Genomic DNA, 25199 nt, shown 5'->3' with positions numbered 1-25199 from the left:
GGAACTATGAACCTGCAGACTGCGAAAAGGAGACCCCAAATACAGTAAGTTAAGCAAAATGAGAAGACAGAGAAACACACAGCACATGAAGGAACAAGGTAAAAACCCAGCAGGCCAAACAAATGAAGAGGAAATAGACAGTCTACCTGAAAAAGAATTCAGAGTAATGACAGTAAAGATGATATAAAATCTTGGAAACAGAATGGAGAGAATACAAGAACGTTTAATAAGGAACTAGAAGAACTAAAGAGAAAACAAACAGAGATGAACAAAACAATAAATGAAATTAAAAATTCTCTAGAAGGAATCAATAGCAGAATAACTGAGGCAGAAGAATGGATAAGTGACCTGGAAGATAAAACAGGGGAAATAGGGGTTCCCTGGTGGCGCAGTGGTTGGGAGTCCGCCTGCCAATGCAGGGGACACGGGTTCGTGCCCCAGTCCAGGAAGATCCCACAGGCCACAGAGCGGCTGGGCCCGTGAGCCATGGCCGCTGAGCCTGTGTGTCCAGAGCCTGTGCTCCACAACAGGAGAGGCCACAACAGTGAGAGGCCTGTGTACCGCAAACAAACAAACAAACGAGAAATAGTGGAAATAACTACTGCAGAGCAGAAAAATGAAAAAAAGAATGAAAAGAAGTGAGGACAGTCTCAGAGACCTCTGGGACAACATTAAACACACCAACATTCGAATTATAGGGGTCCCAGAAGAAGAAGAGAAAAAGAAAGGGTCTGGGAAAATATTTGAAGAGATTATAGTTGAAAACTTCCCTAACATGGGAAAGGAAATAGTTAATCAAGTCCAGGAGGCCCATACAGGATAAATCCAAGGAGAAATACGCCAAGACACATATTATTCAAACTACCAAAAATTAAATACAAAGAAAATTATTAAAAGCAGCAAGGGAAAAATAACAAATAAGATACAAGGGAATCCCTATAAGGTGACAGCTGATCTTTCAGCAGAAGCTCTGCAAGTCAGAAGGGAGTGTCAAGACATATTTAAAGTGATGAAAGGGAAAAACCTAAAACCAAGATTACTCTACCCAGCAAGGATCTCATTCAGATTTGATGGAGAAATTAAAACCTTTACAGACAAGCAAAAGCTAAGAGAATTCAGCACCACCAAACCAGCTTTACAACAAATGCTAAAGGAACTTCTTTAGGCAGGAAACACAAGAGAAGGGAAAGACCTACAATAACAAAACCAAAACAATTAAGAAAATGGTAATAGGAACATACATATTGATAATTACCTTAAATGTAAATGGATTAAATATTCCAACAAAAGACATACACTTGCTGAATGGATAGAAAAACAAGACCCATATATATGCTATCTACAAGAGACCCACTTCAGACCTAAGGACACATACAGACTGAAAGTGAGGGGATGGAAGAAGATATTCCATGCAAATGGAAACCAAAAGAAAGTTGGAGTAGTAATTCTCATATCAGACACAATAGACTTTAAAATAAAGACTATTACAAGAGACAAAGAAGGACACTACGTAATGATCAAGGGATCAATCCAAGAAGAAGATACAACAATGGTAATTATTTATGCACCCAATACAGGAACACCACAATACATAAGGCAAATGCTAACAGCCATAAAAGGATAAATCGACAGTAACACAATCATAGTAGGGGACTTTAACACCCCACTTTCACCAATGGACAGATCATCCAAAATGGAAATAAACAAGGAGACACAAGCTTTAAATGATACATTAAACAAGATCGACTTAATTGATGTTTCTAGGACATTCCATCCAAAAAGAACAGAATACACTTTCTTTTCAAGTGCTCATGGAATATTCTCCAGGACAGATCATATCTTGGGTCAGAAATCAAGCCTTGGTAAATTTAAGAAAATTGAAATCGTATCAAGTATCTTTTCTGACCACAATGCTATGAGACTAGATATTAATTACAGGAAAAAATCTGTAAAAAATACAAACACATGGAGGCTAAACAATACACTACTAAATAACCAAGAGATCACTGAAAAAATCAAAAAGGAAATCAAAATATACCTAGAAACAAATGACAATGAAAACACGACGACCCAAAACCTATGGGATTCAGCAAAAGCAGTTCTAAGAGGGAAGTTTATAGCAATACAATACTACCTCAGGAAACTAGGAACATCTCAAATAAACAACCTAATCTTCCACCTAAAGCAATTAGAGAAAGAAGAATAAAAAACTGCCAAAGTTAGCAGAGGGAAGGAAATCATAAAGATCAGATCAGAAATAAATGAAAAAGAAATGAAGGAAACAATAGCAAACATCAATAAAACTAAAAGCTGGTATTTTGAGAAGATAAACAAAATTGATAAAGCATTAGCTGGACTCATCAAGAAAAAATGGGAGAAGACTCAAATCAATAGAATTAGAAATGAAAAAGGAGAAGTAACAACTGACACTGCAGGAATACAAAGGATCATGAGAGATTACTACAAGCAGCTATATGCCAATAAAATGGACAACCTGGTAGAAATGGACACATTCTTACAAAAGCACAACGTTCCGAGACTGAACCAGGAAGAAATAGAAAACATAAACAGACAAATCACAAGCACTGAAATTGAGACTGTGATTAAAAATCTTTCAACAAACAAAAGCCCAGGACCAGATGGCTTCACAGGCGAATTCTATCAAACATTTAGAGAAGAGCTAACACCTATTCTTCTGAAAGTATTCCAAAACATAGCAGAGGGAGGAACACTCCCAAACTCATTCTACCAGGCCACCATCACCCTGATACCAAAACCAGACAAAGAGGTCACAAAGAAAGAAAACTACAGGCCACTATCACTGATGAACATAGATGCAAAAATCCTCAACAAAATACTAGCAAACAGAATCCAACAGCACATTAAAAGGATCATACACCATGATCAAGTGGAGTTTATCCTAGGAATGCAAGGATTCCTCAATATATGCAAATCAATCAATGTGATACACCATATTAAAAAACTGAAGGATAAAAACCATATGATCCTCTCAATAAATGCCGAAAAAGCTTTTGACAACATTCAACACCCATTTATGGTAAAAACCCTCCAGAAAGTAGGCACAGAGGGAACTTTCCTCAACATAATAAAGGCCATATATGACAAACCAACAGCCAACATCATTCTCAATGATGAAAACCTGAAAGCACTTCTTCTAAGATCAGGAACAATACAAGGTTGTCCACTCTCACCACTATTATTCAACCTAGTTTTGGAAGTTTTAGCCACAGCAATCAGAGAAGAAAAAGAAATAAAAGGAATCCAAATCTGAAAAGAAGTAAAGCTCTCACTGTTTGCAGATGACATGGTACTATACATATAGAACCATAAAGGTGCTACCAGAAAACTACTAGAGCTAATCAATGAATTTGGTAAAGTAGCAGGATACAAAATCAATGCATAGAAATCTCTTGCGTTCCTATACACTAACGATGAAAATCTGAAAGAGAAATTAAGGAAACACTCCCATTTACCATTGCAACAAAAGAATAAAATACTTAGGAATAAACCTACCTAAGGAGACAAAAGATCTGTATGCAGAAAACTATAAGACACTGATGAAAGAAATTAAAGATAATACAAACAGATGGAGAGATATACCATGTTCTTGGATTGGAAGAATCAACACTGTGAAAATGACTATACTACCCAAAGCAATGTACAGATTCAATGCAATCCCTATCAAAATACCAATGGCGTTTTTTTTACAGAACTAGAACAAAAAATTTCACAGTTTGTATGGAAACACAAAAGACCCTGAAGAGCCAAAGCAATCTTGAGAAAGAAAAATGTAGCTGGAGGAATCAGGCTCCTGGATTTCAGACTATACTACAAAGCTGCAGTAATCAAGACAGTATGGTACTGGCACAAAAACAGAAATGTAGATCAATGAACAGGATAGAAACCCCAGAGATAAACCCACACACATATGGTCACCTTATCTTTGATAAAGGAGGCAACAATATACAATGGAGAAAAGACAGCCTCTTCAATAAGTGGAGCTGGGAGAACTGGACAGCTATATGGAAAGGAATGAAATTAGAACACTCTCTAACACCATACACAAAAATAAACTCAAAATGGATTGAAAACCTAAATGTAAGGCCAGAAACTGTCAAACTCTTAGAGGAAAACAGGCAGAACACACTGTGACATAAATCACAGTAAGATCCTTTTTGACCCACCTCCTAGAGAGATGGAAATAAAAACAAAAATAAACAAATGGGACCGAATGAAACTTAATAGCTTTTGCACAACAAAGGAAACTATAAACAAGATGAAAAGACAACTCTCAGAATGGGAGAAAATAGTTGCAAGTGAAGCAACTGACAAAGGATTAATCTCCAAAATATACAAGCAGCTCATGCAGCTCAATATCCAAAAAACAAACAACCCAATCCCAAAATGGGCAGAAGACCTAAATAGAGATTTCTCCAAAGAAGATATACAGATTGTCAACAAGCACATGAAAGGATGCTCAACATCACTAATCATTAGAGAAATTCAAATCAAAACTACAATGAGGTATCACCTCACACCAGTCACAATGGCCATCATTAAAAAATCTACAAACAATAAATACTGGAGAGGGTGTGGAGAAAAGGGAACCCTCTTTCACTGTTTGTGGGAATGTAAATTGATAAGCCAGTATGGAGAATAGTATGGAGGTTCCTTAAAAAACTAAAAGTAGAACTACCATACGACCCAGCAATCCCACTACTGGGCATATACCCTGAGAAAACCGTAATTCAAAAAGAGTCACATACCACAATGTTCATTGCAGCTCTATTTACAATAGCCAGGACATGGAAGCCATGTAAGTGTGCGTTGACAGGTGAATGGATAAAGAAGATGTGGCACATATATACAGTGACATATTACCTAGCCATAAAAAGAAAGGAAATTGAGTTATTTGTAGTGAGGTGGATGGACCTAAAGTCTGTCATAGAGAGTGAAGTAAATCAGAAACAGAAAAACAAATACCATATGCTAACACATATATATGGATTCTAAAATAAAAAGAGATGTTCTGACGACCCTAGGGGCAGGATAGGAATAAAGACGCAGATGTAGAGAATGGACTTGAGGACACGGGGAGGGGGAAGTGTAAGCTGGGACGAAGTGAGAGAGTGGCATGTACTTATATACACTACCCAGTGTAAATTAAATAGCTAGAGGGAAGCAGCCACATAGCACAGGGAGATCAGCTCGGTGCTCTGTGATCACCTAGAGTGGTGGGATAGGGAAGGTGCGAGGGAGATGCAAGAGGGAGGGGATATGGTGATATATGTGTATGTTTAGCTGATTCACTTTGTTATGAAGCAAAAACTAACACACCATTGTGAAGCAATTATAGTCCAATTAAGATGTTCAAAAAAATAACAGAAAGATAAATAGAAAATCCCTAAATACAAAAGGTTAACAACACAGTTTTAAATAACATATGGGTGATAGAACATACCTTGGGAGAAATTTAAAACTATTTTGAACTAAATGAAAATACAACTTATGAAAATTTGTGGAATTCAGCAAAAGCAGTTCTTGGATGGAAATTTATAGCATTGAATGCATATATTAGAAAAAAATTTTTAAATCAATAATCTGTTTCCATTTTAAGGAACTAGAGAAAAAGAGGAAATTAAATCTAAAGCAGAAGAAAAGAAATCATTAAAGCAGAAAGTTATGAAAGTGAAAACATAAAATCAATAAAGAAATCAACAAAACCAAAATCTACTCTGTGATAAAATCAATATAATTGATAAGACTTTAGACAGGGTACCTAAGAAAAAAAGAAAGCGGACACACATTACTAATAACAGAAGTGAAAGAAAAGACATCATTACAGTTCCCATAGAAATTAAAAGGATAATAAGGGCATACTGTGAACAACTCTATGCCCACAAATTTAATAACTTAGATAAAATGGACCAATTTCTTGATGGGCAGAATCTGCTCAAACTCAGGCAAGAAGAAATAAACGATCTCAATAGGTCTATATCTATTAAAGAAATTGAATCAATAATTAATTACCTTCCAAAACAGAAATCACCAGGCCCCATGGGATCATTGGTGAATTCTACCGAACATCTAAGGAAGAAATTATACCAGTTCTCTATAATCTCTTTCAGAGGATAGAAGCAGAGGGAATACTTCCTAACTCATTTTATGAGGCAAGCATCCCTCTGATAGAAAAGCCAAACAAAGACAGTACAAGGGAATTATAAACCAATATTTCTCATGAACATATGTGCAAAAACGCTCAAGAAAATATTAGCAAATCAATCCAAAAAACTAAAAAATAATTACATACCATAACCAAGTAGGATTTATCCCAGGTATGCAAGGTTGATTCATCATTCTAAAATCATTTAATGTAATCCATTACATCAACAGACAGAAAAAGAAAAATCACATGATCATGCTAAATAGATGCAGAAAAAATATTTAACAAAGTTCAACACCCATTCATGGTAAATCCTCAGCAAACTAGGGACAGAGGGGAGCTTTCTCAACTTGATAAAGACTATCTACAAAAATCTTACAGTGAACATCATACTTAATGGTGAGACACTTGAAGCTTTCCCACTAAGATCAGGTACAAAACAAGGATGTCTCCTCTCACCTCAACTTTTCAACATTGTACTAAAAGTCCTTGCTAATTAAGTTGGGCAAAAAAGGAAACAAAACGTATACAGAGTGGGAGGAAAAACATAAAACTGTCCCTGTTTACATGATCATCTGATTCAAAAAATCTGAAAGAATCTACAAAAATACTCCTGAAATTAATGAGCAATTATAGCAAGGTTGTAGGATACAAGGTTAATATACAAATGTCAATTGCTTTCCTATATAACAATAATGAACAAATAGAATTTTAAATTAAAACTACAATGCCATTTACATTAGCACCCCAAAATCGAAATACTTAGGTATACATGTAACAAAATATGTATAAGATCTATATAAGAAAAACTGCAAAATTTTGAGAAGGAAATCAGGAAAGAACTAAATAATTGGAGAGATATTCCATGTTGATGGATATGAAGACCCAATATTGTCAAGATGTCAGTTTTTCCCAAATTGATCTATAGATTAAGTTGTAATTCCAATAAACATTCCAGCAATTTATTTTATGGATATTGAAAAACTGATTCTAGGGTTTATATAGAGAGGCAAAAGACCCAGAATAGCCGACACAATATTAAAGGAGAAAAACCAAGTTGGATGACTGATGACACCCAACTTTAAGACTTATTATAAAGCTACAGTATTCAAGACAGTGTGGTAGTGACAAAACAATAGATTAATAGATTAATAGCACAGAATAGAGAGCTCAGAAATAGACCCTCATAAATATAGTCAACTAATCTTGACAAAGAAGCAAAGGCAATAAAATGGAGGAAAGACAGTCTCTTGAACAAATGGTGCTAGAATAACTAGACATTCACATGCAAAAAAAAAAAAAAAAAAAAATCTAGCCAAAGACCTTACTCCCTTCACAAAAATTAACTCAAAATGGGCCATATATCTAAAAAGAAAACGGAAAACTATACAACTTCTACAGCATAACGTAGGAGAAAACCTAGATGACCTTGGGTATGGAAATGACTTTTTAGATAAAACACCAAAGGCATAATCCATGAAAGAAATAATTAATGAACTGGACTTCATTAAAATTAAAAACTGCTCTATGAAAGACAATATCAAGAGAATTAGAAGACAAGCCACAGACTAGGAGAAAAAATTGCAAAAGACATATCTGATAAAGGACTGTTATCCCTAATATATAGAGAACTTTTAAAAGTCAACAAAAAGAAAATGAACAACCCAATTTAAAAAATGGGCCAAAGACCTTAACAAACACCTCACCAGATAGCAAATAAGCACATGAAAAGATGCTCCACATCTTATGTCATCAGGAAAATACAAGTTAAAACAATGAGATGCTTCTATGTACCTATTAGAATGGCCAAAATCTGGGATACTGACAATACCAAATGCTAGCAAGGATGTGGAACAACAGGAACTCTCATACATTGCTGATGGGAATGCAAAACGGTTCACCACTTTGGAAGACATTTTGGCAGTTTCTTACAAAATTAACTTACTCAGCACAAGATCCAGCAGTCATGCTCCTTGGTGTTTACTCAAAAGAGTTGAATACTTACATCCACACAAAAACCTAAACACAGATGTTCAGAGCAGTTTTATTCATAATTGCCCAAACTTGGAAGGAACCAAAGTATCTTTAAGTAGGTGAATGGATAAATAAGCTGTGTTATACCCAGATAATGGAATATTATTCAGTGCTAAAGAAATGAACTATTAAGCCATGAAAAGACATTTAAGTATGAAAAGTGAAGGAAGCCCATCTGAAAAGGCTACATACTGTATGATTCCAACTATATGACATTCTGTAAGAGGCAAAACTGTGGAGACAATAAAAACATTAGTGGTTGACAGGAATGGAAAAGGAGGGGAAGGATGACTAGGCAAAACAAAGAGCATTTTAGGGCAATGAAAATACTCTGTATAATATCCATAATGATGGATGTATGTCTTTAGACATTTGCTCAAACTCATAGAATGTACAGCAAAAAGAATGAGCCCTAATGGACTTTGGGTGATAATGATGTGTCAATGCAGGTTCAGCCTTGCTAACAAACGTACCATTTTTGTGAGTGATGTTGATAACGGAGGAGGTTATGCACGTGTGGGGCAGGGAGTATACAGGAAATCTCTATACACCTTCTCAGTTTTGTTGTAAACCTAAAACTGCTCTAAAAAATTAGTCTTTAAAAAAAAACGTATTAATCTTACATTGGCATGCAGTATACAGTTTGTAAGAAAAGACTAAGATAATCAGGGAGATAATTTCAGAAAGTTGTGGGGGTCTAAACATGAGATAATAGGATCACCCTCAGGAAGAAGAGATGATATGGAACAAAGGTTAAAATTGCATTATAAAATGAAGAACCAACTAACTTTAAGACTTGGTTAGGAGTCATAGGAAGTCACAGGAAGGAGCCTGTAGAACTATATAATTTAAATTGAGTTTTCATCTTGGACAAACTAGTCAGTTATATTTATTAAAAGGGGCTTCAAAACCAATCAACCAAATTTTGCTTTAATTAACCAGTAATTTGACCAAACTAACTATGAATTTTGTTAAACTGTACAAAGGCACTTGAAAAGATTTCTCTGTTTCTGCTTTTACTTTTACCAGAGTGTGGAAACAACTTGAATTTCCCAATTTTATCCAAAATAATAATAATAATTTTTCCCAAAATTATCCCAATAATTTTGTATTTTCAAAATCAGAATAATATGCAAATGATGGAGAGGGTGTGGAGAAAAGGGAACCCTCTTGCACTGTTGGTGGGAATGTAAATTGATACAACCACTATGGAGAACAGTATGGAGGTTCCTTAAAAAACTAAAAATGGAGCTGCCATATGACCCAGCAATCCCACTACTGGGCGTATACCCTGAGAAAACCGTAATTCAAAAAGAGTCATGTACCACAATGTTCATTGCAGCTCTATTTACAATAGCCAGGACATGGAAGCAACTTAAGTGTCCATCAACAGATGAATGGATAAAGAAGATGTGGCACATATATACAATGGAATATTACTCAGCCATAAAAAGGAGTGAAACTGAGTTATTTGTAGTGAGGTGGATGGACCTAGAGAATGGACTTGAGGATGGTGGGGGGAGGGGGAAGGGTAAGCTGGGACAAAGTGAGAGACTGGCATGGACATATATACACTACCAAACATAAAATAGATAGCTAGTCGGAAGCAGCCGCATAACACAGGGAGATCAGCTCGGTGCTTTGTGACCGCCTGGAGGGGTGGGATAGGGAGAGTGGGAGGGAGGGAGATGCAAGAGGGAAGAGATATGGGGACATATGTATATGTATAACTGATTCATTTTGTTATAAAGCAGAAACTAACACAGCATTATAAAGCAATTATACTCAAAGATATTTTTAAAAATATGCAAATGAAAAAAATTTAGAATGCAAAAATGAGGAAGTCTGTAGTCATTTGGTAAACAACTTAATGTAAGAGTTACATGGCCAAAGTAATAGAATTAATTATTTATATATCAACTATACCAATAAAATTTGAACAAAATCTGAATTTGAATCCTGAAGGTTTCTTGTAACTTAGCATTCTTTGGTAGAATACCCACACACAGCAAGAATTGTACATCAATGATGATTTTCATGTTTCTTTTATTGTTGCTATTCTCTTGTTATGTAGGGACAAATATTTTTGTGTGTGTAGCATCCTTTTGTTATTTTTTTAAGTAATAAGTCAATTACTTTGATTAATTGAGCCTAATGTTTGTCAGAGCATTTTTTTTTTAACAGAGCATTTTTTTAAACATCTTTATTGGCGTATAATTGCTTTACAATGTTGTGTTAATTTCTGCTGTATAACAAAGTGAATCAGTTATACGTATACTGTCAGAGCATTTTTGCTGTTTATTTTCTTTGGTTAGGACACAGGATAGGAAATAGTGAACAGTATCCCTTTTACTTTGAGTAGAGCTTCACTGCCTTAAATAGTGTCTTCAAAGGCAAAACTAGACTGTAAGCTGAATTCAATTTCAAACTTTTTCATGTCACTGTGTTCTTTTCTATGTTAAGCAATTGACCCAGCAGTGCCCAGATAAAAGGGCTTAGCATCTGAGTAATTTAGATCACATCTGTGCAACTCAGATGTACACTCTGCATGCATCATAAGCTTTTCCCAAAGTAGAAAATGAAATACACAGAGATAATTATTGCTGCTGAAAAATTCAATGCTCTGCAAGACAGATTTTATTTTGACTAGTGCATATTACAGTACATTTGTGGAACAAAAGACAAGCTTAGTTTTTGGAGCTTGTTTCCACATTCTGTGTGCCTTGAATATTTTCCGATCCAGGCACAGTCATATGCATTTGGGTGTTTCTCTCCCCTCCCTTCACTTCTCTCTCTTAAAGATTAGCAATAAAGGAAAGCATCAGGGCTATTCTAATTTACTTATCCAGCATTTGACCGTTGATTTTAGTTATTTAACATTTGCTGAAGAAATACAGTGGCATATAAGGAAAAAAAGAAAGTCAAAACAGGGCAGAATCCTTTTTTAAAAAACCCACGACAGTGGGAAAACTTAGCCTGATCATACCCAGCGTTGATAACAGTGTGGGTAAACAGGCATGCTCATGCAGTCCTAGTAGAAATGTAAATTGTTTCAACCCTTTTAGACAGAAATTTAGCAATCTCATCAAATTTTTAAATGCCTATAAAATTTGACCCAGAAAATCCACTGCTAGCAATTTGCACAAGTATTCAAAGATACCAGGCTGTTTACTGCAGTACTGATGGTGTTAGCAAAACAATGAAACCAAACTAAATGTGCACTTGTAGGAGAATGGCTAAGTCAAGCTATTTTTTGTAGAAATCAGTTCACGATGTAGTTGTCTATGTGCTAACAAGGATAGGTGACCATGATGGATATACCTACGTACATATATACTGATGAGGCTCCAAACAAGCTACCCCACAATATAACACCTTGGCATATTAAATACCTTTAGCTGAAGGAGTTTGAGAAAATGGCAGAAGCAGAAACCATCCATTACACTTCCTCCTTGAAACAGGCCAAGAAACACTCATGTGAGAGGCACTTTCCCTAAACCCAGAGAAAAGGAGCATCCTTATCTCTGACAACGACGGGATGCTGAGAAGAATCCTAACAGGCCTTGTCTCCCCCAGTTTACTGCAATTACCTCATACTCCTTAACCTATCAGATTCCTCCACTGCTGTACACTTCACCAAACCTGGCATAAAACACTCAGGTCTGTTTCTTTGGGTCTTCCTTTCCTCATGAAGGCTCTCATGTCACATAAAACTTATATTAAATAAATTTGTATGCTTTTCTCCTGTTAATCTGTTTTGGTCAGTTTAATTTTCAAACCCAGCCAGATACCCTAAGATTGTTGAGGAGAACTTTACCCTCTCCTACAATACCCATACTTATGTACTTGTCAACTCATTGAAATTTTCCTAAGGGTACATGTGGAACAGTTAACATTGGATATTCTTAGAGACAAAGGAATTATGGAGATGAAGCCTTTTACTTTTCTCATTATTAATCAATTATTTTTGTTTACCATGAGCATGTATTACTTTAAAATCACAATAAAATATTCATTAAAAGAATATTAATAAGACTTCATTTTTTGGAAATGTTTGAAAGCAAAAGTATTTCAGGTTTCAAGATTCTACGTTTTCTTAGTTTAAAATTTCATAATTGAAATTGCTATCATGGAATATATGCAGAAGCAAAATATTGACATAGATCATTTATATAAATTTCTACAAAACAATAACAATATCATCTAGTTCAATGATTAGGGTGTGCTATATGTCAAAATGTTGGTTTTAAGACAGTAGAAGAGATTGATCTATTGCATTTAGGTGTCCATCGTGATAAGTATCTCTGAGACATGGCAACAGCTCGGTAATAAACTCCTCGGCAGCAGCTACAAGCTTGACAGTGATGTATGTCTCGGGCACCTTAAGAGGAGCCCGGCTCCATTTACTTCAGGTGATACCTGGTTTCCCTTTTTCTCCAAGGCAAGAATTTAATTGGTTGTATCTGGTAGAGATGGTGGAGTGGAATGATAGGGGAAGGACCCAGGAAAGGCGGAAGGATACACAATCATGAAAACTGTTTCAGAAAGTTCCTTCAACAAATCAGGAAAGGAAGGAAGGTAGGAAGGTAGGATTTCACTTGAAAAGGGAGCTAACTGAAAAGGGAGCTAACTGAAAAGGGGCTCTAATACTAGCAACTCAGCCGTAGGGAAAAATCAAGAGAAATAGTTGTAGAAACTTGAGAAATCAGTTTAAAAAACTGATTTGAAGATTATTTATTTGGGAATTTATCTGTTTTATTAATTATGATACTTGGGATTGTCAAATGACAAAACCAACACATTTAGTAACGAGTTTGCTGTTCTTTATTCAAGGGAAAACAGCCCATGGATGGGGGGAGTACAGAACTTCACGAGCAGTGGAAGGCTCTTCCCTGGGGATTTTGGGCGAAAACGAGTTCTACAGAAGAACTCGTTAGGAGAGGCAGCCTGGAAACAGGGCATGATTGGTCAAGAGGTCAGGCATTTCCTTGTAAGCCTATCAGGTCCTATTTTCTAGGGTAAGGTGAGCTAGTTTAGCTGAGTGGGAGGATGGTGATTGATGTATGTTAGGATTCCTTCACAGGTGTTTCCTGTCAGTGCAGGCTGATTTAGGTTTAGATTTGTGATAAGGGGCCAAACATAGGGTCCCTGGAGCAGGCTCCATTTTGTAAGCTCAATACATGAATTAACTTTATCAAGATTAATATTAGAATAACATGAATTTTTACCTTTCTTACTGGTGGAGACAAAATAATTTACAGACATAATTTCTTACCCATAATAGATGTTCATTAAACATGTGTTGGCTGTTAAATTAGTAAGGCTATATAAAGATATTTAGTTCTAAAATTAAATTAACATCTGACCCATGACTTTCTACTACTAAAAGCTAGGGAGACAACTATCAAAGCTTTCAGTTGAGACAATGCCCAAACCACTATCAAAAGGACATTCAATTTAAAAGGCAGGGACAGGGGATACTTTGTAACAGAATATGTTGCACTGATTTATGTGGTAAGTAGATTCAAGTGCTTAGGTTACAGGTATTCCAAGAGAGATTAGCATCTAACTGAGGCTTTTATTCCTGAGCTAACACAGAAAGCCAAATTTTGAGGAGAAATTTGGAACTTTCACTGGCTGTGTGGAACTGAAGCATGAGCAACTATGTTTAATTTTTCATTAAAATGATGGATTTGTAGTTTAAATGATGAAATTATTTTTCAGTCACAATCAGTCTTGAGTGCATCTGGGTTTCAGGAGCTTTTCCTGGGGCTTAACTGTTGCTTTTCCCAGGGCTCATCCATTAGGAACCAAGAGGGTTGCCTTCGGAGCAAATGATAATTCTTTTCCTTTTTTATGCATATCAAGTACTATGCTTAAGTTAAGCAAAAAAAAAGTGGTTTACTGAAAGACTGGCATAGGGTCCCATGAGTCTGTGCCCTTCAGTTTATACCAACAAACAAACAATAAAAACCAAAAAACAAAACCAGTTTTTTCTTACCTTGCTCTTATCTGTGTGAAGTAGACTAGCAAAGGGCTTTTCACCTGTGGCAAGTGAGAGTCTCCCTTTCTTTCTTCTTCCTTTCCTTCCTTCCTTTCCTGATTTGTTGAAGGAACTTTCTGAAATGGTTTTCATGATTGTGTATCCTTCCGCCTTTCCTGGGTCCTTCCCCTATCATTCCACTCCACCATCTCTACCAGATACAACCAATTAAATTCTTGCCTTGGAGAAAAAGGGAAACCAGGTATCACCTGAAGTAAATGGAGCCGGGCTCCTCTTAAGGTGCCCGAGACATACATCACTGTCAAGCTTGTAGCTGCTGCCAAGGAGTTTATTACCGAGCTGTTGCCGTGTCTCAGAGATACTTATCACGATGGACACCTAAATGCAATAGATCAATCTTTTCTACTGTCTTAAAACCAACATTTTGACATATAGCACATCCTAATCATTGAACTAGATGATATTGTTATAAGCCATAACAAAACATGCAGAAATTTATGTAAACGGTCTTTGCTAATATAAAATTTATACTAGATATATTTTGATTATTCTTCGTTATATGGGCGCTATGAAGAACAAAATATGATAATTTCAGCAGAAATAAATATATCGTTTTCCCCAGCTTAATTAAGGTATGATTGACAAATAAAAATTGTATTTAAGGTGTACGACGTGTTGTTTTGATACACATATACAATGTGAAATGTTTACCACCATCAAGATAATTATCACACTCCTCACATCACATAGTTACCATTTTTTGTGTGTGTGGTGAGAACACTTGGGATCTTCTCTATTAGCAAATACCAAGTATACAATACATTATCATTAACCATAGTCCCTGTGCTGTACATTAGGTCTCCAGAACTTATTCTATAATTGAAAATTTGTACACTTTGATTGACATCTCCCCATTTCCCCTACCCTTTACCACTCCCCCAATCCCCCGGTAACCACCATTCTACTCTCTATTACTATGAATTCAAATTTTTATATTCCACATATAAGTGAGATCATGCAATATTATCTTTCTGTATCTGGCTAAAAATAAATATATCTTATTTGCTTCTTGTTAGAATGTTGGTCACATTATTTCCCTTTGAAATAAATTTGACTTTAGAAAATTAATGTTGGCTCAGAATCTTTTGATCTTTATAAAGAAATATACTTGGTATTTGGGACATGATTTTACTAGTACATTATGCAATGCTTAAGAAAAACTGGAGAGAAATCAAGCTATTATTCATGGAGAGGTGGGGCATTCCATACTTGCAACCATGACTACAAATAATATGAACATCCCATAGCTTTGCCAATTTTCTTAATTTGACGATGAAACATTTAACTATAGTGATAGTCAAGCATCGCAGGGGAAATATAACAAATAAATTACTTTGGTCAGTATACATAAACAACATAAAAATAAAATGCCATGATTTCTTCACTATATTCCTTAAAAGTTAAAAAAGAGGTAACAGGCCCATAATGGAGTCACTTGTGCTAAGCTCACATCACCAAACCCAGACTTAATACCTAACCTCATTGCACTGTCAGCCTCTCCCAGGAGTGTAATCATAACAAGTCAGTGTGGAATTTCCTGGTCAACACTAGTGAGGTAAGCTGCCCGGTAGACCGCAGCTATCTCCCAAAGGAAGGTGACCTTGCCTGAAACAACCCACTCTTTGCTGGTAACTTCCTTGTTCCACCCACCTCTGCTTATGAAAGTCTGTCATTTTGTATAGCTCTTTGGAGCTCTTTCTGTTTGCTAGGTGGGATGCCGCTCAATTCATGAATCACTGAATAAAGCCAATTAGATCTTTAAAATTCACTCAGTTGAATTTTGCTTTTTAACAATAGGAACTGAGCAGTGAAGTAGGTCGGGCCTCAAGAGTTTATAACTTAGGAAAGAAAATATGATATGTATGTTAGGTGGCTGTGTTAAGTGAACTTCTGATCGTGACAACACCGAACTTTTCCAAGATACTTTCATACTTGGCATTATCAGACAAACTACTACATAATATAAATGTGATCGTACTGAAAGGACATGGTGGATTGTACAAAATTTCAAACAAATGTCAAGACACATTTGAAAGGATAAGAACCAATGAGAGAATTCCCCAAATGAAAGCTATGGTAGGCTAATTAAATACATGCCTCTACTCTCCACCTATGTTTGCTTCTCCTAGTAATAAAGACACACTGAGTGCATACATTAGGTCAGGGAAGTGTACATGTTTTTGATAATGATATTGCTGTTTGGAGACAACTAAGAAGTGATGGTGCTATGTTTTGAGAACAGACCTACACAAGTCCAGGAGCATTTAAATATCAAACTATACTTCATCATTCAAAATAGAACCAAACAGGATAAGGATAATTTTAAGAGTCAGTTTGGTCACAGAGACCAACACACCATCAGAGGAAGCACAGTAGAGAGCAGCTTACTATAGTGGTTTAGCTTTTGCCTGCTAATAAATAAAACTTACTTTCTTTGAGAATGTCTACCCTCTAGCAAATATTTCCTGAATCTCTACTACATGTGAAGTACTGAAGTTTTTTGATAGAGAATGCAGAGAGCATGAAATAAGATGGCATAATAACAGAGTAAATTTTGAAGGTTTGGGTGTGATTTTTTCAGACAAAGACTGTTTTTAATATTCCCTGGATAACTTGGAACCACTTTCTCTACCCCTTCAAAATCATAGAGATTGTGAACATCCATGAAATCAGATTTCCGATAATTCCTGTTATTCCTGGGGAGCATAATCTCTCCTTTACATCCTTGCCCTTGCCACATCTACCAGAAATCCCAGAGAGAAAGTCAGCACTTAAGATGTAGAATGAGGGGAATCACGACAGACTCAGTTCCAGAATAAAGTAAATGGTAGTAATTGGCAGTAGCATCTATCATTTATTGAGCACTTATCTGATGCCAAACCCTATAGTAGTGGTATGTACATTATCTTATTAATCTTCAAAACAATTGGACAGAATAGGTATTATTAGCCCTACTTTGCAGATGTTGTGTGCTAAAACGGCTAGCCCAAACTACTCATAATGCAAAGACATTCAGACACAAGGTGTGAGAGCAACTTTCCTAACTCTAGAAAACACTAGAAGATGTAGTAAATTTTCAGAAGTTGCTGATGGGAAGTCTGGGAAATACTGAACCTAGTTGTGGGAGACGGAAAAAGGGAGTGGTGAACCATTAAGCCACTCTCAGCTGTTTATATATGGTGAGTCACTAGTCATTAAAGATGGCTGTTGGACAAAACATCTCCCAGCTGAGGCAATTATAACTGATCTACTCATCTTGCTTTTCCCCTTTTACTTCATCCCAAACACTTGCTAAGCAATAAATTCATTTCCAGCTCTGAATTTACTGTTGAAACTTGATATATTCTTGATCTTGACCCTTAAATCTCCACAAGTCATGGCTCACATTCTCCAGGGGAATTCGAGTAAACAGTTGCCTGAGTGAAAGTGACCCCAGGATTCTTGCAATTCCACATCTCCTAGCCTGTGAAATGACCCTCTGCAGAAGGAAAGTGGGTAGTGTACATGTAATGCAAATCTATTCTAAAAAACATTTAAAATATGTTTTCAGTATAACTCTCACATTGAATTCTTTAATGAGAAATAAAAATCATTCCTCTTAAGTTATTTGAAAAGTTTCCTGCTTAATAATAGAACCAAGATTTAGAAACTCAGCTTTAGCCCCACCCGCAATTCAAGAGGTAGAACAAATTAGATGTAGAACAGATACCAATCCAGTCTGAACAAAACAAGTGTTTATTTTCAGGCTCTGTATTCACTAGGCACCACAATGCTCCTTATTATCAATCATGTTTTATAGAAATATGAAAACAGAATTCCTAAAAGATGTAAATACAACATTTATATCAAACTATCTCTCTTAAATACCTATCCGAATTCTCTTTTCAATTTCCCTTTCCCTCCTCAAGGAACATTCACTAGCAAATTATGTATCCATTTTTTGCTGGAGAGTTTTATGCATGTTGAGATGAGTCACTTAGTCATGGCTTTTGCAAAATTCTGGTGAGGAAAATCTACTTATGTCTTGTGATAATATCATCTTCAGAAGTGTGTCATCTTCTGAAGGGACTTTTTTGAGTCCTCAGAAGGCACACCCTGGTTGGTGATAGGATCCAGGCCTCAAGGCAGACTAATATGGAAATATATTGTGGGTACTGCACAGGAGACGTCATAAGATTCTTTCTAAAAGTCACGATAAACTGCTTTTCTTTAATGTCAGTAGAGGATGATGGAAAGAGCACTGGGCTAAGAGTCCAAGAGATGAGTTTAAGACCTAGCTATGCCCACAGTTTTTCCATGGACAAATTATTTCACTTCCTTGGGCTTTGGCTTGCTTAAGTTATCTGGAGGGGTTGGAATTGCCAGAAAATTTAAAGAAATGTGATAGATGATGGTCCTTCTATCAATTTCTCTTTTGTATTAAACTTTTAACCTCTTATCAATTTATCTTTTTCCTGAAAATTTTGATCAGTTCCCATCACACTTCTACCAACAGCATCTTCTACTCAAGGCAACTCTCTTTTTTTAACCACTTAGTTAAACTTTTAATTTGTTTCTCAGTAATTTTGTTCAACATGTCCTGGCTTTGAGACGTTTTTGTTCAACATGTTCAACATGTTGGTACAAGAGCTGGTACGATTTGGAATGGTAGAGGTGGGTTGATCAGGTGGGCCTTTTTAAACCTCTCATGGCATGATCTTCTCTTTCAATACTCAGCCATTGTTGTTTATATCTAAGGCTGCAGTGAGTTTGAACTGTGAGGGTTAGGACATCTAACTGTTTGTTCTTCACACTGGTTTAGCTGTAATAAATGTTGGGTAATTTGGAGTCTATGGGCGCATATTTCAGGTTTGCACACTGTTTGCTCTCAGCCTTCAAGGGAGGGATGACAATAGTACACAGTTCCTGAGCAACAGTGGCCCAAAGACCAGCCTGGACACGTATGAAGTAGGAGGCAGTGATGTACCATGTGGCTTAACTCAGTATGGCAGGCAAGACTCCATCACAGATTGTCTTAAGGGGTTGATCTGAGCATGCGCATGTTTCATTCTATTTACGAGATCGTGTGACTACACAAACCTATACCGGAATATTTGGCAGTATCTGGATCACACAGTATAAAATGTCCAATGATAATGACATGAGGATTTGTTGCTATGGTTTTGCATTTTTTGAGGCTTCCCTCAATTTTACTCACTATTCTCCTTACTCAGAAAGGACTGGATATACAATCTGGGTATGGTAATTTTTTTCAGAGTAGAAAATCTCTCACAGAATATGTCTGACCATCAACAATAACTTTTTCCCATGATGTTATTCGTACTGTTGGTATATGACCTCATTTATATTTTTACTTTTCATGTCAGTTTTAAATTCTTTATCCAGTAAAATGTACATGGCTCTTATGTTCTCCCATCTCCCAGTGGAGAAGAGGGGAGAATTTCACACCATGATATAGTCAAAATGGGCTTCATCTAGATGTAGAACCCTATGGTAAGGAGGGAAGAGGGCTTTTTGTGTTCATGCACTGTACTGGCTCCCAGAAGGTGAGTCAAACAGTGCAGGCTGTTGGAGGGGAAAGGCCAGGAAATCACTGCCTAATCCTCTTCAGAGGAGCTCCACATTTGGTGCTCTCCCTCCAGTGCAGCCTCTGGTCTCTCCTTCCTGCTGGAAAGAGTCCTTGTATCTCACTTTACAGGAAAAAGAGGACCATCTGCATACTCCAGCAAATTCTGAAACTGAGGTCAAGAAATAGAAAGTGAAAAGGGATCTTGAAAAGACCCTTAGATCTTTGAAGAAGGCCCCTTTGACTCCGAGAAACAAGCAGAAGCTGATGTCTCCACAGAGCCTGCACAAGCACTCCCTGTAGAGAAGAGGAAGCAGCAGACTTATGGGCTCCTAAAGGTGAAACTCCAGCTCCAAAGAAAAGCTGACCTAGAGGGTCCCTTTTGGATGGTGGCTGAGATGTAGTTTCCTTTGGGAAAATTTGCCTGGTCCCTCGGCTGGGCAGCTCTGACCCCTTAAAGTCACAGGGAACCCTTTGTCAAGGCATGTGTGTGTCATTAGGGATCCCAAGGAGACGTCCTAAGTCCCATCCATCCTGACACTCTCAAAAGTCTAAGTCTAGCAGCTCTCCACCCAATATGGAGGCATAGAGGAGCCCGTGAGTTTCCTTTTATTTTTGCAAGCCAGCAAACCAGGCAAGGTTAGGCCAACTGTGGAACAAAGAGAAGCCTCGTGAGAATTAAACTCATGACCTCATTCCCATTAGCACTAATTCAGCCCTGTGCATAGGCAACACAGTGTTCCCAAACAGAGCCAATACATGACTACTTTGTAGCAGATGCTCTCTTTTTGGAAGAGTAGCCTGTGGAAATACTATATAGAGAGATGGTTTCTTGATTGGTCATAGAAGTAATGATTCTTTTGCTATGCTGTTCTGGATTTAAAAAAAAGAGAGATGTTATAAAAAAACACGATGTGTTTAGGTCACCACGTGACAGGCAAATGCATAGCCAGTGGAGTAGGGTAAGTATAGACTATGTGTAATTTATGGTTAGTTACTCCAAACTATGGAAGTATTTTGTCTCCACTCTGGAAAGAAAATAAAGTTCATATTTCTTTGGACTTGTAGGGAAATACGTTGGGTAGAACACAGCTTGGGCACCAATGAAAGTAGGAAATACTCATAATTCCCATGCCCTGCTTATTAGTCTTATTTTCTTCCTTTTAATTTTCTTTTCCTTCCTTGCCTACCTGTAAACAGTCAGAACATGAGGCCCCAGATTTCCTGTCACTCCTAGATGAAAGGGTTTGAATAGTCTCCAAGGTGTTAGGAACTCAATATATTTAAAAGAATAGCTCACTCTTCTTCTCAGGAATAGTTATGACAGAAAATTAATAAAATAACTAGAAAGGGCCATGCTTTACACAAAGGCAGGGGACAGCATTCCTGGTATTTGTCAAATTATATCATGTAAAAATATGATATTTTTAGAGTAAAAATCATGATATAAAGTCATACACACATATATATATTAATTTTACTTCTGTAACAAAGTATACAGAAGCAAACAGGAAGACAAATAGAAAAATATCTTGCGTGGTGGAGCTATATATTTTTTTCTCTTAAACTTTTCTTTAAGATATAGGTATAATTATTTGTTCTTTGTACACATACACACACACATTCATATGCACACGGTATCTGATAGAGCCTAAAAATCAAAGGTCAAGGTGTCAGGACTTCCCTGGTGATCCAGTGGGCTAAGACTCCGCACTCCCAATGCAGGGGTCTGGGTTCGATCCCTGGTCAGGGACCTAGATACCACGTTCTGCAACTAAGAGTCCGCATGCCGCAACTAAAAATCCTGCATGCCGCAACTAAGACCCAATGCAGCCAAATAAATAAATATTAGGAAAAAAAAAAAGTCAAGGTGTCCTGGCAGAAAAGGTTAAGGGGAGGGGAAAACTAGACTCATGAGTGATGTTGTGTTGCTTTCTCATTCTCATTCAGCCTGCAATACAGCAACAGCTTCCTGTCCCTTTTCATGGCCCAGAGTATTGTAATCTTTGTGCTAAGGGGTCCTGAACCAGGAGGCCTGATGCATCCCACCTAGCAGAAATGTTGCTGGCACAGCAACACTCTCGACGTTTGTGCTCTTCTGTAATTTAAGCAATCTCTTTTACTTACAAACTCACAACTCCACAGAGAACCTGGGTGGGAATTGGGTGGTGGTGGAAGGTGGCATGTTATTCAACTAATCTGACTCAACCCTGAAAGGCCAAAACAGTAATTCAACAGCAGACTCTTAAAAAAAAAAAAAAAATTGTGATTTACAGGCGTTTTCATCTCACACCATTTCCTGTCAAATAGAGTAATAGTTATTGGGCATAATAAGAATATAAAATATTTTGTTTCAAAGAATAATGAAAATGGCTGGCAAAACTTTTTATTTCACATTCAAGTAAGTCTGCTGATTGGAGTAGTTCTGATGGTATCCTTCTTTATGCATAAGATGGAGAATAATAGCAAATGTTTTCAATGTGCTAACTATAGGCCAACTTAGTAACTTAGTATTTCATGTGTAGTAACTCATCTAAACCTCATAACATGTCACAAGGTAGCAAGTACTATGATACTTACATTAAATAGGAGGAAACAGAAGCAGGAAGGTTAACTTACTTGGCTAAGATCACACAATTGGGTGGAGGCTGGAACTCAGACATAGGCTGTGCTTGTAAAAACTATCATTTTTTTCTGAAAATGAATGGATTCCTTTTTCTGAAAGAGAACAGAATCTGTCATTTGTTTCATGTCTACGGAAAAGAAAATTTTCAATGTTTTAAACATAATAGTTGACATTTATCAAGGGCTCCCTCTGTGTCAGAGAATTTCTAAGCACTTTTCCTGAAATATCTCATTATTGCTTGCAATAATCCTTTGAGGTATTATTAGCTCCATTTTAAAGACAAGGAAACTGAGGATCAGAGAACAAGTAACTTGTCTAAGTTACAAAAAGTAAAAGGGACATAAAATTCAGGTAGTTAGACTCCAGGGCTCACACCGTTTACCACTCCTTTGCATGTTCCATGGATTAGTCAATCATTCACATTTATTGAACACTCATGAAGTTTAGAGTGTTGAAGGGTACCTCCCCCTTGGGATATATTATTACCTTCCCCTTGGGATATATTGCTTGTCTGTTAGCATGAAAAATGAAGTCCAGGCAGCACCATTAATTAGGACCATTTGAAGTCTGTGGAATTTGACTATCAGATGATTGGTTCTTTGCTAATGTATTCTGACTGGCTGCAGACTTAAATCCTGCACTCTTTGCCAAAGCATTCTTGGACTTATTATTAATGTTTGGGTAATTTTCCAAGACATGCCAAACTTATATGAATAAGTATTCCTGTCTTGTAAATTGGTAGAGTTGTTATGATTTCTCTCAATGACTACACTCTGGGCAGGAAGATGGCATCAGGATAACTAAATAAGGTAAAATTTATCTGTAAACTTTGTTCAACATGGTATCCTTGATGTATTCTTTGTAGAAAGAGGAGAAGCTAACCACGAGAATGAATAAATTAAAAACTGATATTCTAGAAAGAAGACAGATTGATAGCTGATTGTCAGGGACTTTGCCACCAATAACCTGGATGACCTTACATTTTCTGTGATCCAGAATCATAATATGTAAAATGGTGGGGTAAGGGTTAATGACCTCTACAAGTGCCTTCTATTTCTAATATTTAAGTGCTTTATAAATAAGAGGTATATTGTGCAGGGAATGGGGTATGGGGAGATTGAGAAGGGTAATGGTGATAGTTTGTGGATACAGACATATAATGAAAAAGTGATTTACAAAGTAAACAAAGTCATTAGAATATATTATAGTTTAGGGATGTCAAGCTGCTAAGTCCCTGCCACTAGCAGGTTATTTAATTTAATTTATTTATTTATTTATTTTTTGCGGTACGCAGGCCTCTCACTGTTGTGGCCTCTCCCGTTGCGGAGCACAGGCTCCGGACGCGCAGGCCCAGCGGCCATGGCTCACAGGCCCAGCCGCTCCACGGCATGTGGGATCTTCCCGGACCGGGGCACGAACCCATGTCCCCTGCATCGGCAGGCGGACTCTCAACCACTGTGCCACCAGGGAAGCCCTAGCAGTTTATTTTTGATCAAGCACTAGCCAATCACAGTTAACAAATTCACCCTTAGCAGTTTTTATCTACCAGGCCTGGACAGGGTATGTGAAGTCTGTTCATGGGGCAGTAGGATCAAATCGAGATGGTCATAATCAGTAATCAGTGTTACAGCCAAGAGTTGAGAACAATGGTTCACGTTGAAGAGGCAAGGTTAGCAGCTAAGTCAGAAGAAACGGACCAAGAAGACATGTTCGAATGGCTTAGGAAATCTCAGAACCTGTTTAAGAATTTGGTCGCTGTGCCAAGCTTCATTCAATCTAGGGCACACAGGCAGATGACACCAAGCCAGTGGGCAAGACTGATCAAAAGCACTTATTGATTTTTAAGTCATAGAAAAAGCATCTGATTAAAAACAAAGCAAAACAAAAAACCTAAGTTCAAATCCTCGCTCCAATATTACTGTCACAATAGAAAGGTTAATTAATATCTCTGAAAAATCAGGTTTTTCCAACAGCAAAATCGGGTTAACCTTCCTCAAAGAGAGTTTATTTAAGGATTAAACTAGGAACTTCCGTGGTGGTCCAGTGATTAAGACTCTGTGCTCTCAATGCAAGCGGCCCGGGTTCGATCCCTGGTCAGGGAACTAGACCCTGATCCTGCATGCCTCAGTGAAGATCCCATGTGCCACGACTAAGACTGGGTACAGCCAAATAAATAAACAAATAAATATTTTTTAAAGGATTAAAACGAGATCTGTACATAAAATTGCCCCCAAACTAAAATATATCATACACAATGAAAATGGGCCATGGATCATTTCAATTGACTACTCAGACAATAGCTCTTTCAGGAGACAGTCTCTTCCCTGTTGGATTTACAGAATGCCTAGGTACTTGAAATTTAGTTAGAATCTTGAAAGTTCTATTACAAATCTCTGTTGTATCAAAGATCATTCTCAAACACCAAAACAATTGAAAGAGCTTAGAAGAAGAGTATTCTAAGGGCTCAGTGTGGGATTAATAGGAAGGTTCTCAGCTGTGAAAAAATATAAATGTTGAAGTTCTATATGACTAGATCTGTGCAGACTGTGTCCTCTGAAGACTGGACCATACTAACCAGTGTGGAGACTCAGGCAGGCAGGGGGGTGGCGGATCTCGTAGAGCGGTAACCGACCGCAGGGACAGAGAGGTGTAAAGGCCAAGTGCGCTGGATGTGGAAACAAATGACCGACCCTCTTGCTCACCTAATGTGACCCTGTGGACAAGT

This window comes from Aethalodelphis obliquidens, unplaced genomic scaffold (assembly GCF_003676395.1).
Source record: "Aethalodelphis obliquidens isolate GAN/ISIS:26980383/991018 unplaced genomic scaffold, ASM367639v1 scaffold27, whole genome shotgun sequence".
Lineage (NCBI taxonomy): Eukaryota > Metazoa > Chordata > Mammalia > Artiodactyla > Delphinidae > Aethalodelphis > Aethalodelphis obliquidens.
Note: the sequence above shows the minus strand (reverse complement) of the source record.